The sequence below is a fragment of the Furipterus horrens genome, unplaced genomic scaffold, assembly GCF_987537825.1.
Source record: "Furipterus horrens unplaced genomic scaffold, mFurHor1.1.pri manual_scaffold_5, whole genome shotgun sequence".
Classification (NCBI taxonomy): domain Eukaryota; kingdom Metazoa; phylum Chordata; class Mammalia; order Chiroptera; family Furipteridae; genus Furipterus; species Furipterus horrens.
In genome coordinates this window covers 102,667,337-102,680,964 of record NW_028327175.1, presented here as the reverse complement: position 1 = coordinate 102,680,964, position 13,628 = coordinate 102,667,337, and the positions used below count along the sequence as shown (strand labels likewise).

General features: G+C 42.6%; 1 pseudogene; it reads left to right on the top strand.

Moving 5' to 3' along the window:
* The first annotated feature begins 12,472 nt into the window (after positions 1–12,472).
* Positions 12,473–13,308, top strand: LOC150009186 (poly(A) polymerase alpha-like; annotated as a pseudogene).
* The last annotated feature ends 320 nt before the right edge of the window (positions 13,309–13,628 follow it).

Here is a 13,628-nt window from a genome sequence, read left to right as displayed (position 1 = left end):
ATATAAGCTTTCAATGTTTTGCTCTTCTGGCACCCCTATGGTTTGGATGTTGGCACGTTTAAAGTTGTCCCAGAAGTTCCTCAGCCTCTCCTCATTTTTTTCAATTCTTATTTCCTCCTCCTGTACTGGCTGACTGTTTTTTTCTACCTTACGTTCCAAATCATTGATTATAACCCTGGTTTTCTTCTCTTCATCATTGGTTTTGGGTGGATTTTCCTTCATTTCATTTAGCATAGCCTTCACTTCTTCCTTTATGCATCTGCCATACTTAAGTATATCTGTCAAGTCTGTGAGCATCTTTATCACCAGTGTTTTAAACTCTACATCTGTTAGGTTGCCTATCTCCTCATCTCTTATTTCTCCCACTGGAACCTTGATTCGTTCCCTTTTGGGCTGTACTTCTCTGTCTCCTCATCTTGAGAGGCTCCTGTGTTTGTTTGCCTCTGTGTCCCAGGCAGAGTTGTCACTCCTGTTACGTTGTAAGGGGCGGAGCCTTAGGTATTTGTCAGTACAGGGTGACCCGTTTCACCACGTCATGGTGCTGTGTGTGGGGGAGGGGTCTGAGAGGGAACAATGCCGCTTGCTCAGCACTCTCCCCTTTTCCAGGCACTTCAACTTCTGTATGGGCCTGGTGCCTCTCTAGCTGTTGCCCTGGCTGTTGTCCCCAGAATGGGTGGGCCTGGGGACATTCTAGGACCTTGGGGGCCCTTTAAACAAAAGGACTCTGCTGAGAAACTGACAATTTCTGCCTCCTCCCCAACCCCCACTGGTTTGCACAGTCAGAAGCAGTAAGGCTTTATTGTCCCCGGCTCTGGAATCGTGAGCTGTGCAATCTGGTCTGATGCTGGGAGTGCTCCCCAGGTGTCCGTCCTGACTCTTCTAAATGTTTGACTGCACTTTCTGCTGGCCTGCACCTGCCACCGCCACCACCGCTGCCAATGCTGCCGCCACTGCTGCCAATGCTGCCACCACTGCTGTCGCCCTCACACTGCATCCTCTCCACCCCAGCTCCACCCCCTCCTACCTGTCTGGATGAATATTTCTTCTTTATATCTTTGTTTGTTGGACTTCCATGCAGCTTGATTTTCTGGAACTTTTGGTTGTCTCTAGTTTTGAGGTAATTGTATTCCTTCTTAGTTGTGGAGGGAGAAGCAGCATGCCTGTCTTGACCTCCATCTTGGCCGGAAATCTTAATAAGTTTTTTAGTAATTTTAATTTCAAATCTTCTGTTGGTGGAACAGTCCAGTGAGGTACAAGGGCTTTCTAAATGGGAAACATGATTCCAAAAGTCAACACCTTGTTGACTAACACCGTGCCCTGCTCAGGCTGCTTACTGGGCATACTGAGTGTTTGAGAATATCCAGGGATAATAATTCAAGCAATGTGGGAGGTCATTTAATTTTGGAAGTTCATGGGGACAAAAGGCATCTTCCTAATTCCAATTCTTATCTTTCCTGATGTCACCTATTTCCATGGAGGGAGAGCTAGGGAAACCTCAAAAGTTTCCTGTCATAATGAGGACCAGCTAGAAGTGTATCTTCCAACAAGACGCCTGAAAGTTATTATTTTTGGAAAAGTCAAGCTTGCTGGAGACTTGGGGTGGGAGTGGAACAACTCATGCATGTCCAAAGAAGTTTTCCAGAGACAAGGGAAATAAAACCCAGCCTAGAACCCTGTTGTGATTCAGAACTCAGTCCAGGAGAGGTCAGGTCACTCACTGGGGATTCTAGAAGGAACCAGGCACCTGCCTATGTCCAATCCTGCACATATACAGAGGTTCCTTCCTTCTCACCCAGAAGCCAATATGTTGGGAAACCTTAAGCCCTATATGATAAGACCAGATAGACTGAAATAAGAGACACCTTGGAATAATAGATCCTGGAGAGGCCCAAGACTCCATCAGCATCACAATCAATTGGGGACTGACTGTCACCACCTTTGCCATCCAAGTTTCATATCTTATTGTAGAAGGGAACCGTCCACTGAGGACAATATTCAGGGGTGTTGGATGGGTTATGCCCCTCAAAAGTGGGGCCCTCAGATGCCCAAAGCCTGTGTGCCTACTGCTGATGTGTGAACCATAATGTTCAGGATCAGAACAGTTCAAAGTTCTTGAGGGATCTTAACTGGCATGAGTTTATGAGGAACTCATGGGGCCTCCCTAATTCCAATCCCCATCTTATTTAACATTACCTGTTCCCCTTGAGGGAGACTGGAGTGAACTCAGAAGTCTTCACATGGTGAAGTGGGGATGGGCTACAGGGGTATTCTCCAATAAGAGACAAATGGAAATTCTTGTTGTTGCAGAGGTCTCAGTTGTTAGAGGCCAGGGTCACTGTGTGAACCAAACGTGCAGATCCTGCTCAGCTCTCCAGAGCAAAGGCATATGAGCATCAGTCTGGTTCTAGGCCAAAATTGACTCAGGAGAGACCAGGTTATTATCTGGGAGTTGTAGAAGAAACCAAACATCTGCCACAGTACAATCCTGCACCTGCACAAAGGCTCCTATTCCCCCAGTATCCAAACATCAAGGGAACTCTGTAGTCCTGGTGGTGGTTCTTGCAAAATCCGGAGTGTAAGATAACTGAGAGCTCACAATCCTGTAGAGACCCAGGGCCCCAATACCACCACGATAGATTATGGATTATCACCACTTTCCTAGTCCTAATTTAAACCTCATATTATGAATGGGACCCCTCTATCAAGCACAATATCCAAGGAGCTAAGGAGGTTATGACCCCAAAGACATGGAGTGCTTCAGGCATGTGCAATGCCTGCTGTAGACATGCCTACTATGCACATACATGCCGAGTGGTTCAGGGCAACCAGAGATAAGGACAAGTTCAAGTGTCATGAGGTGCCTTTTACTGGTGTGGGTTCATGAAAGATCCAAGGTGTCTCCCTAATTCTGATCTATATTCAACTTAATGTTGCCTATTCCCCCCAAGAAAGATCTTGGGAGTACTCAAAAGTATCCCCATGTTGTGGTGGGGACAGGTTGGCAGGTATCCTCCAATGAGAGACATCTGGAAATTCTTGTTGAAAAGCTCAAGGTTGGACGGAAACAAACACACACAGGAGACTTCTGGACAAGATGGAGGCCTAGACTGACATGCTCCATCTCCCTCTACAACTAAGAAGGAATACAACTACCACAAAACCAGAAATAACCAGAAGTTCCAGAAAATAAATGGAAGTCCTACATATGAAGTTATAAAGAAGTGGTGCTCATCCGGACAGGTAGGAGGGGCGAAGCCAGGGAGGAGAGGTCAAGCTGTGCTGTTCGTGGCAGCAGCAGTGACAGCGGCAGGACAGTGGTAAGCACAGACACCCGTATTCAAGGGGAGTTGAGAAGCACTTGGGGAGCACCCCTGGCTGCAGACCAGATCCATCAGCTTGCAATTCCAAAGCCGGGGAAGGCAGACCTCCATTTCCTAGGACTGTGAGACCCAAAGGGGGTGGGACAGAGGAGGAGGCTCCCAGTCTCTCAGTGAAGAGTGAACGACAGGAATCCATCTTGGACCCCCACCCCAGCAGAAAACTCCAAAGCATGGTGAGACAGGTCACCCAGTTGTGATGAGCATGGGCCTCCGCCCCCTATAGTGTAGGAGGTGTGACAGCCCTGCCCAAGAAGCAAAGATAAACACAAAATGGTCAGGATGGCACAGATCATGATAGAGATCCCAGTCACGCAGCTGACCAGATATCTAATCTAACAAAGCAGCAGATAGGAAATCTTTCTGAGGCACAGTTCAGAACTTTGGTTATAAAAATGCTTACAGACCTAACTGCAGATCTTAAACAAGACAAGGAAGGAATGAAGGCTAGTCATGCTGAAATGAACAAAAATACATACGAAACTAGTGGTCAAAACAAGGAAACCAGGGATCAAATCAACAAATCAGAACATAGGGAAGGAACAAACGGTCAACCGGTTCAGAAAGAAGAAACAAGAAGTGAGGAAAATGAGGAGAAGCTTAGAAACTTATCGGACAGCTACAAGTGGGCCAACATCCAAATCACAGGGTTGCCAGAAGTTGAAGAAGAAGAACTAGAAATTGAAAAATTATGTGAAAAAATAATGAAGCAGAACTTCCCTAACTTGGGGAAGGAAATAGACTTACAGGTCCAGGAAGCACAGAGAGTTCCAAAAAAACTGGACCCAGGGAGAACCACACCAAGACACATTATAATCAAAATGTCAAAAAATAAGGATAAAGAGAGAATCTTAAAAGCAGCAATAGAGAAGAAGAGAATTACATACAAAGGGGTCCCAATAAGACTCTCAGCTGATTTCTCAAAAGAAACTGCAGGCAAGAAGGGACTGGCAAGAAATATTCAAAGTAATGAAAAGCAAAAACCTACAACCATGGTTACTCTATCCAGCGAAGCTGTCATTCAGAATAGAAGGGCAGAGAAAGTGCTTCCAGGACAAAGTAAAACTGAAGGAGTTCATCAGATCCAAACCACTGTTATATGAAATGTTAAAGGGACTGGTTTAGGAGAAAGAGGATCAAAACTATGAACATTAAAATGAAAACTGTATCACAACAACCAACAACAGAAGCTAGGGAATCGAAACAAAGACAAACTACGTAGGCAATGACAGTGGGAAAAGAAATATAGGTATGGGGAACATTATGGGGGGAGGTCAGCAGGGAGGGGGAAGGGGGCAAGGGAAGGAGATGGTACAGGAATTAAGAAGCATACTAGGAGGGAATGGAGTAGACAGGAAGATGTTGAGAAGAACTATATGCATAACAAATGGGCATGGACTAAAGTGGGGAACAACTGGAGGGAGGGAGGTCACTGGGTGGAGGGGAACAAAGGGAAAAGAAATCGGTACAACTGTAACAGCATAATCAATAAAGCATATTTAAAATACAAAAACAAAAAAAAGAAAAACTCAAGATTGAAGGAGGCCTGGGGTGGCAGTTAGACTGCATATGCCCATTTCATTCAGCTCTCCATGAAAAAGGGAACTAAGATCCAGCCTTGGTCTTGTTCCAGGTCCAGGACTAAATGCAGGAGTGACAGGTCGTTCTCTAGGCACACTGGGAGAAACCATATGCCCATGTCCAACCCTGCACCTGCACAAGGTTCCTATTCACCCAGAAACCAAATATCCCTGGAACTCTGAAGACTTGATTAGTGAGAGAGGGCAGATCTGAAATGGGAAACTCCTGGAGTTCTGGTCCTAGAGAGGCTCAGACCCCGCCAGCAGCTTGGTCAATTGGAGACTGACTCTTTCCACTTCTGTGGCCCCAAATGTGTGATTTTATTGAAAGAGGGAACCCCCAAATAAGGACAGGTTGTTCGGAAGGCCAAGGTCATATAGGTCTAAATGGACCTATAGCCCAAGTCTTTCTGCATGACACTTAGTTAAGAGTATCCAGGGATGATGATGATAATAATAAAAATTTCAAGGAATATGATTGGTTGTTCACTGGTGCAGAATCATGGGGGCCCAAGGTGTCTCACTAATTCTAATCCCTGTCCTACTATCACCTGTCTCCCCTAAGCGAGACCTGAGAGGAACTCAAAGCCTTGCCAAAGTTGTTTGGGAGGAGCTGGAAGTTTATCCTCCAATAAGAGAGACCTGGAAATTCTTGTCAGAAAGGTCACAGTTTGTGTTTTGGCCCTGCACCATTCTTCAGAGCACACAGAAGTAAATCCCAGCTCAGACCCGAAACCTGTCCAGGACTTGAGTTAGAAGAGGCCAAGTTACTGTTTGAGGTCCTGAGAAAAACCAGGGCTCTGTCAAAGTCCAATTCCACACCTTCACAGAGGCTCCTATACAAACAGAAGTCAAATATCTTGGGAAATATTAAACCTTAATTGGTGAGACCAAGGAGATTGGGAACTGGAGACTCCTGAGAAAGATGCAGGACCCCAACACAGCACGATCAATCAGCGAATGACCGTTGCCACCTTTGGAACTCCAGTTGCAGATCATACTGCAGGATGGTTCCTTCATCTAGAACAATAACAGTTGGTTTGGAAAAGACATGGAGACCCCAGTAGTAGAACACTTACTGAACTGGCATGTACTGTCCATTCATGTGTCATGCATTCAAACCCTATTTCTATGTTCTTACACAATTGTTGACACTTTCCTGCACTGACATAATGCTGTTCTGAATGCAGCTGAAAAGGGTTTTGAGAGACATCTTTTTTAAAAGTGTTCTAATTTACTTCACTACATGTATTAGGGTGTGGAGACACTGCCATTCAGTGATATAACACTGACCTGAATGCAGCTGGCAAGTTATGTTTTAGGTAGTGATTTTATTTATTTTATTGATTGATTATGATATTACAGTTATCCCAATTTTTCTCCCTTTGCCCCCCTCCACCCAGCACCCCCCACTCCCTCAGGTCATCCTCCTCCTTTGTTCATGTTCATGAGTCATGCATATAAGTTCTTTGGCAACTCCATTTCCTACACTTTCTCTTAATATCCCCTGCCTTTTCTGTAACTACCAATTTGTACTTCTTAATCCCTTCAACTTTTCTGCCTCCCCACTGGCCACCATCTCAATGTTCTCCATGACTATGATTCTGTTTCTGTTCTGCTTGTTTGCTTAGCCTGTTTTTTAGATTAAGTTGTTGATATTTATTTATTGCCATTTTAATGTTCAGAGTGTTGATCTTCTTTTCCTTAAATAAGTCCCTTCAACATTTCCTATAGTAATGGTTTGGTGATGGTGAATCCTTTAGTTTTACCTTGTCTGGAAAACACTTTATCTGTCCTTCCATTCTAAATGATAGCTTTGCTGAATAAAGTAATCTAGGTTGTAGGTCCTTTGCTTTTCACCACTTTGGATACTGCTTGCCAATTCCTTCTTGCCTGCAAAGGTTATTTTGGGAAACCAGCTGACAGTCTTATGTGAACTCCTTTGTAGGTAATTATCTGCTTTTCTCTTGCTGCTTGTAAGATTCTCTCTTTACATTCATCTTGTTTGAGACTGTCTGTACTTCTTGGACTTGTATGTCTATTTCCTTCACCAAATTAAAGAAGTTTCCTTTCATTATTTTTTCAATAGGTTTCCAATTTCTTGCTCTTTTTCTTCTCCTTCTGGCACTCCTATGATGTGAATGTTGGAACATTTGAAGTTGTCCCAGAGGCTCTTTACACTATCCTTGATTTTTTGGATTCTTTTTTCTTCTTGCTGTACTGATTGGATGTCTTTTTCTTCCTTATGTTTCATATCATTGATTTAATTCTTGGCTTCATCCACTCTACTGTTGATTCCCTGTAAATTGTTTTTATTTCAGTTAGTATAACCTTAATTTCTGCCTGGGTCTTTTTCATGCTGTTGAAATACCCACTGACTTCCTTAAGCATCTTTATAACTAGTGTTTTGAACTCTGCATCTGATAGACTGCTTATCTCCATTTTATTTAGTTCTTTTTCTGGAATTTTATTCTGTTCTTTCATTTGGGCCATATTTCTTTGTCTCCTCATTTTCACAGCCTCCCTGTGTTTGTTTCTATGTATTGGGTAGACCTGCACTGACTCCGTGTCTTGGTAGCATGGCCTAATGTAGTAGGTGTCCTGTAGGGTCCAGTGGCACAGCCTCCCCTCTCTCCAAAGCTGGATACTTGAGGTGTGCCCTTTGTGTGGGTTGAGTACACCCTCCTCTTGTAGACGAGTCTTGATTGATGTCAGCAGGTCAATGGGAGGGATTTACCCAGTCCAGACTGCTGGTAGAACTGGCTGTAACCCCTGGCCAACAACCACCTCCCTCCATGGCTTGTGGAGGTGGCTAGGGGCTGCTCTAATGTGGTCTGTAACTGTCCACTGGATGCACAGGCTCTGGGGTTTCCCAAGTGGTGCAGGCCAAAGTCAGCCTCCACTTGTGTTCTGTCTGGGGCCCTTTGGCATAAACTATAAAGCAATTTGCAGATGACTGCTGCTAGTGCTGGGCCTAGGGCCACTCAGTGAGAGGTATGGACCTGGGCTCAGCTGTTGCTTGTCTGAGAAGATTTAGGAAGGTCTGAAGCCTGTGCCTATCCCAGCTCTTCATATGGGTTGGAGGGTTGCTTTGGTGGGCCCGTAAGTTGGATGGGGCAGATGCTTAGCTAATCATCAGGGCAGGGCTTACTGTGTGAGCCAGGTTGATGGAAAGTCAGATATGGTGCCACCACGCTGTGCCTCTGTGTGGGGGAGAGCTCAGAAAAGGTACAGTGGCTGCTGTCTGCAGTTCTGTCTGGGAGAAAGCTGTCCCCCAGCTCTCACCCTGATGCCAGACACTTCAGTTCCTCCCTGTATGGCACTGGTGTCCTTCAAGCTGCTGCCCCAGTGCTGAAGCCCAGAAGGAATTAGTCTGAGTAAGTCCACATTTGGTATGAGACCCTTTAATAGGAGAGGCCTGAGAATCCTGCAATTCCTTCTGCTGATGCAACCCCCACTGGTTTTTACAGCCAGGAGTTGTGGAGACTTGTTTTCCCGGCACTGGAACCCTGGGTTGAGCGCTCTGGTGTGGGGGGTTGGATCCCTTGCTCCCAAGATCTCTCTCCATTTTATATTCACCACACATGGGTTTGGGACCACCTGGTTCCGAGTCTCCACATCTCCACCCTTCGGTCCCTCCAACCCATCTGGACGAATGGGGTTTCTTCCATTCCTTAGTTGTCAGACCTTCCATACAGCTCGATTTTCTGGTCGTTCTGAGTGATGGGTGCTCTATATTTTAGTTGTAATTTTGCTGTGGTTGTGCGAGGAGACAAACCGCATTTACCTATGCCTCCATCTTGACCTGAAGTCCCGGGTAGTGATTTTAGAAACATCTTTATTACAACTGTTCTGACACCATTTACCATATACATTAAACTACAGAGATCAATTCCAATCACTAATACAACACTGGCATGGTGATAGCTTCCAGGTGTCATTCTTAGAAACCTTATTATTGCATGTGTTCTTAAAAACTTCATACATGCATTAAAGAATTGGGACACTTTCATCTTCTGATACTATACAGGTCTGAAGGTAGCTTACAAGTAATGTTCTTACGGACATCCTTAGTACAAGTATGCTTAAACACTACACTACATACATTTCAGAATGGGCACCACCTCCATTTAGTGATAAAATGCTGTTCTGGATGCAACTTCCAAGCAACATTCTAGAAATATACTTATTACAATGACCTTAAACACTTCAGTAAATTTATTAAACCCTGGGTGTCACATCTGTTTAATAACATAACACTATTCTCAACACAAATTGCAAGTTGCATTCTTAGAAACATCTTTACTGTAAGGGTTCTGAAACACTTACATGCATCACAGCACAGGGGTCAGCTCCATTCACTGATATAACACTGGTCTAAACACAGCTTGCAAGTAGTAGTCTTTTATTTTATTTTTTTAATTTTATTTATTTATTTAGTTTTTTTTTTTTTTTTTGAGAGAGGGGAAGGGAGGGAGAAAGAAAGAGAGAGAAACATCGATGTGTGGTTGCCTCTCATGCACCCTCAACCAGGAACCCGGCCCACAACCTGGGCATGTGCCCTGACTGGGAATCGAACCAGCAACCCTTGGGTTCACAGGCCAGTACTTAATTTGAAGAGATCATAATTATTTTACTATATTCATTACAGAATGGATGTCCTTTTCATTTTTTACTTTAACACTGTCCTCAAACTCCATGAATGTAGCATTCTTAGAAATATCTTTATAACAAGTATTCTTAAACACTTTATGAACTTCAGACTGTGTATCGCTTTCATTTACTGAAATAACAGTAGTCACAATGCAGCTGGCAAGTTGTGTTATTAGAAACATTAGTGTAACTGTTCATAAGCATTTTACTACATGTATTACAGGAAGGGGATCATTTTTATTCACCCACATGTACAACGCTGGTTTGAATGAAGTTTGAAAGCAGCATTTTACAAATATGTCTATTAGAATTGTTTGTAATAACATCACTACCTTCATTACTCACCCTGGCTGGTTTGGCTCAGTGGATTGAGCGTCGGCCTGCGAGCTAAGTGTCGCTGGTTCGATCTTCCAGTCAGGGCACATCAGAGAAGGAAAACTCTGATTCCAAAAAACCTCTGCTGCCTTGCGGCATACCTCTTCAGGGGAAAGGCTAAGGGAGTAAACCCGACAGAAAATCCGGAGCCGGAGTCCCTAAGGCGGTTTGACGTTGTAGTCAACACCGGCAACTCCTGCGGCGCACCTGAAGCCAAGCTGTATTGACTCCGTCTTTCCCTTGGATCCTTCAGCTGCGAAGAGAGGGGGGGTCTGCTGCATGGGCAACAGCAGACCCTCCATATCACCCTGCCCAGGTTCTGTAGCTTCAGCTTCACTGGAGAGGACACTCCAGCGTCATCGCAAGATGTCGATTCAACACGGGAGGAGACAGATACCGTGTCACTCCCGAGTCGGACTGCACAACCATTCTCGGCGGTGCAGATAGACTCTTAAGAAGCTACACCATCGTCTCTCGAGATGGACGGCTGCCGACGACCTTCATTACACAGTGGGGATCACTTTCATTCACTGATGAAGTGGTTTGAATGCAGCTTACAAAGGCTTTCTGAGGAACATCTTTATTAGCAGTATTCTTTATCACCACCACATTCATTACAAAACGTACTTCCATTAGTGATATAAAACTATTATTGCAGCTTGCAAATAATGTTCTTAAAAATTCATTAAGAATTCACCTCATGCATTACAGAACAGGTATAACTCCCTTTCACTGATATAACAGTGATCTAAATATAACTGGCAAGTGGTATTTTTAGAACCATTCTACTAAAAGTGCACTTAAACACTTCAACGCTTGTAATACAGAATGTGGACCACCTACACTGAGTGATACAACACTAGTCTGAATGCAGTTTGCAATTAGCACTCTCTATAAACATCTTCATTACAAGTGTTCATGAATACTTCATTAATATATGAGTGTGTGAGGATTACTTCCCTTCACTGATAAACTATGGGAACAGCAGAGCCTACAAGTTGTTCTTGTAGAAATATCTTTCTCACAAATGTTCTGAATCACTACCCTACTTGCAGTACAGAATGAAGATTATTTATATTCATTGATATAACACTGGTTTGACTGCAGCATGCAAATATCAAAATTAAAACATCTTTATTATGTGTCCTTAAACAGGTAACTACCTGTATTACAGAATGAGAATCAATTCCTTTTATTGATAGAACCCTTATTTGAATGCAGCATGCAAGCAACATTTTTAGAAACATTGTCATTACAAAATGTTATCACACTCCGTACGTGCATTAGAGGTTGGGATTACTTCTATTCATTTATATAACACTGAGCAGAAATCACCTTCCCAGTAGTGTTTTTAAGAAACCTATTTATAAAATGTAGACTGAATTACATCACTACACTCATGACAGTGGCTTCAGTCACAGATATAGCACAGTCCTCGGTGCAGCTTGCAAGTAGCAGCCTCACAAACATCATCACTGCAAACATTCTTGATTACTTCATACATTACATAATAGGGCTCATTTCCATTTACTGACTTAAAACTATTCTGAATATATTTTGCGTTAAAGTTGTTAGAAACAGCTTTATGACAAGCATTCTTAAACACTTCATTACATTCATTACAAAACAGGAATTAGTTTTATTCAGCAATATAACTGGTCTGAAAACAATTTGCAAGTAGCGCTTATAGAAATACATGTATCCTCATTACAAATATTTTGAAACATTACTATATGCATTACAAAAAAAGGATCACTTTTATTCAGTGCTGTTATCAACTGAAAGCAGATAGCAAATGGCAGTCTTAGAATCTAACAACTTGACTATGATTGTTCTTAAACACCTCACTAAGTGAATATTCATAATGGGTATCACTTCCATTCATGGACAGAAAATACATGGTAGGAATGCAGCATAGAAGTAGCATACTTAGAAACATCTTTTTGATATGTGAATGTAATACCACTTCCACTCACGGAAATAACATTGTGCTCAATGCAGCTTGCAGCTGTGTTTTTAGTAACATGTTATTTACAAGTGTTCATAACCTTATAGAACTGGTATGACTTTCATGATGGAAATTTTTGAAATTACAAAAATTACCTTATTTTCTGATACTTGGATAACATTCGTTTCAACACATTATCTAAAATCTATAAGGCATAATGTTGTCATTAAAATGCTACTTATGGTTTCTCATTGTTCTCTGGCTCTAACTACTAAATATTAATTTTATAAGGAATGACATCACAGTATAGGAGTTCTAATTTTAAAAATGTAATCTTTTTGCCATGTTAGGACGAAGAGAAAGAAGATGAAGCGCTTAAATCGGCAGGAGCGGGTGCAGAAGTGGGTTGGACCCAGGGCTGCTGCAGCGCCCCGCCTCCTTCTCCCCCTCCCTCCCGCCTCAGTGGATCCCGCCCAGGGCGGCAGTGTGGGGAGGCGGGGCGGTTAGTGACTGGGAAGTGCGGACGCAGGAAACGATGCATGCCCTTTCCAGTTACAACGCCGGTATCAAGACAAAAACCAGCCGCCACAGAAGCGCTGCCGCACTACCTCTCCTATCATCTTAGCAGCCCTGCTCGCTCACACAGAAACTCATTGAGACTCTGAAGCCCTTTGGGGTTTTGGAAGAGGAAGAGGAACTGCAGTGCAGGATTTTAATTTTGGAAAAATTAAATAACCTGGAAAGAGAGTGGATATGAGATATCAGTGAAAGCAAGAATCTTCCACAATCTGTAATTGAAAATATTGGAAGGAAAATTTTTACATTTGGATCTTACAGAGTAGGCGTACACACAAAAGGTGCGGATATTGGTGCGCTGTGTGTTACACCAAGACATGCTGATCGAAGTGACTTTCACCTCATTCTATAGTTGAAATTACAGGAAGAGATAAAATATCTAAGAGCTGTTGAAGAGGCATTTGTACCAGTTATCAAACTGTTTTGTTGGGATAGAGATAATATTTTATTTTCAAGATTAGCACTGCAGACTATTCCAGAAGACTTGAACTTACAAGATGATGGTCTGCTTAAAAATTTAGATATACAATGCATAAGAAGTCTTAACGGTTGCAGGGTAACCGATGAAATTTTACACCTAGTATCAAACAATGACAGCTTCAGGTTAACTCCAAGAGCTATCAAACTGTGGGCCAAACGCCACAACATCTATTCCAATATATTAGGTTTCCTCCGTGGTGTTTCCTGGGCTATGCTAGTAGCAAGAACTTGCCAGCTTTATCCAAATGCAATAGCATCAACTCTTGTACATAAATTTTTCCTGGTATTTTCTAAATGGTATGTGTTGAGATTATATTAAAATAGATTGTAGACACTGAAAATATTTAATCTTTTATTATAATAAAAACTATCAAGAAATCATTATCAGTACATTTTGGTAAGGAGTATGATCCTTAAGAAATAGCTTTTTATAACAATATTTTATGCATAGACCTTCCCAACAAATCTGCTTACATTTTAAAAAAATAACCATACTTGTATACTGGAGCCACAGGCAATGCTATGCTAAAATAATTTTTTACAGCTAGTCAACATTTTTTACACAGCACTATATATTTCTTTGATTTGATTTTCATTTGGCATATTGAGCATTATTGAGTGTCAACTCTGTGATCATCT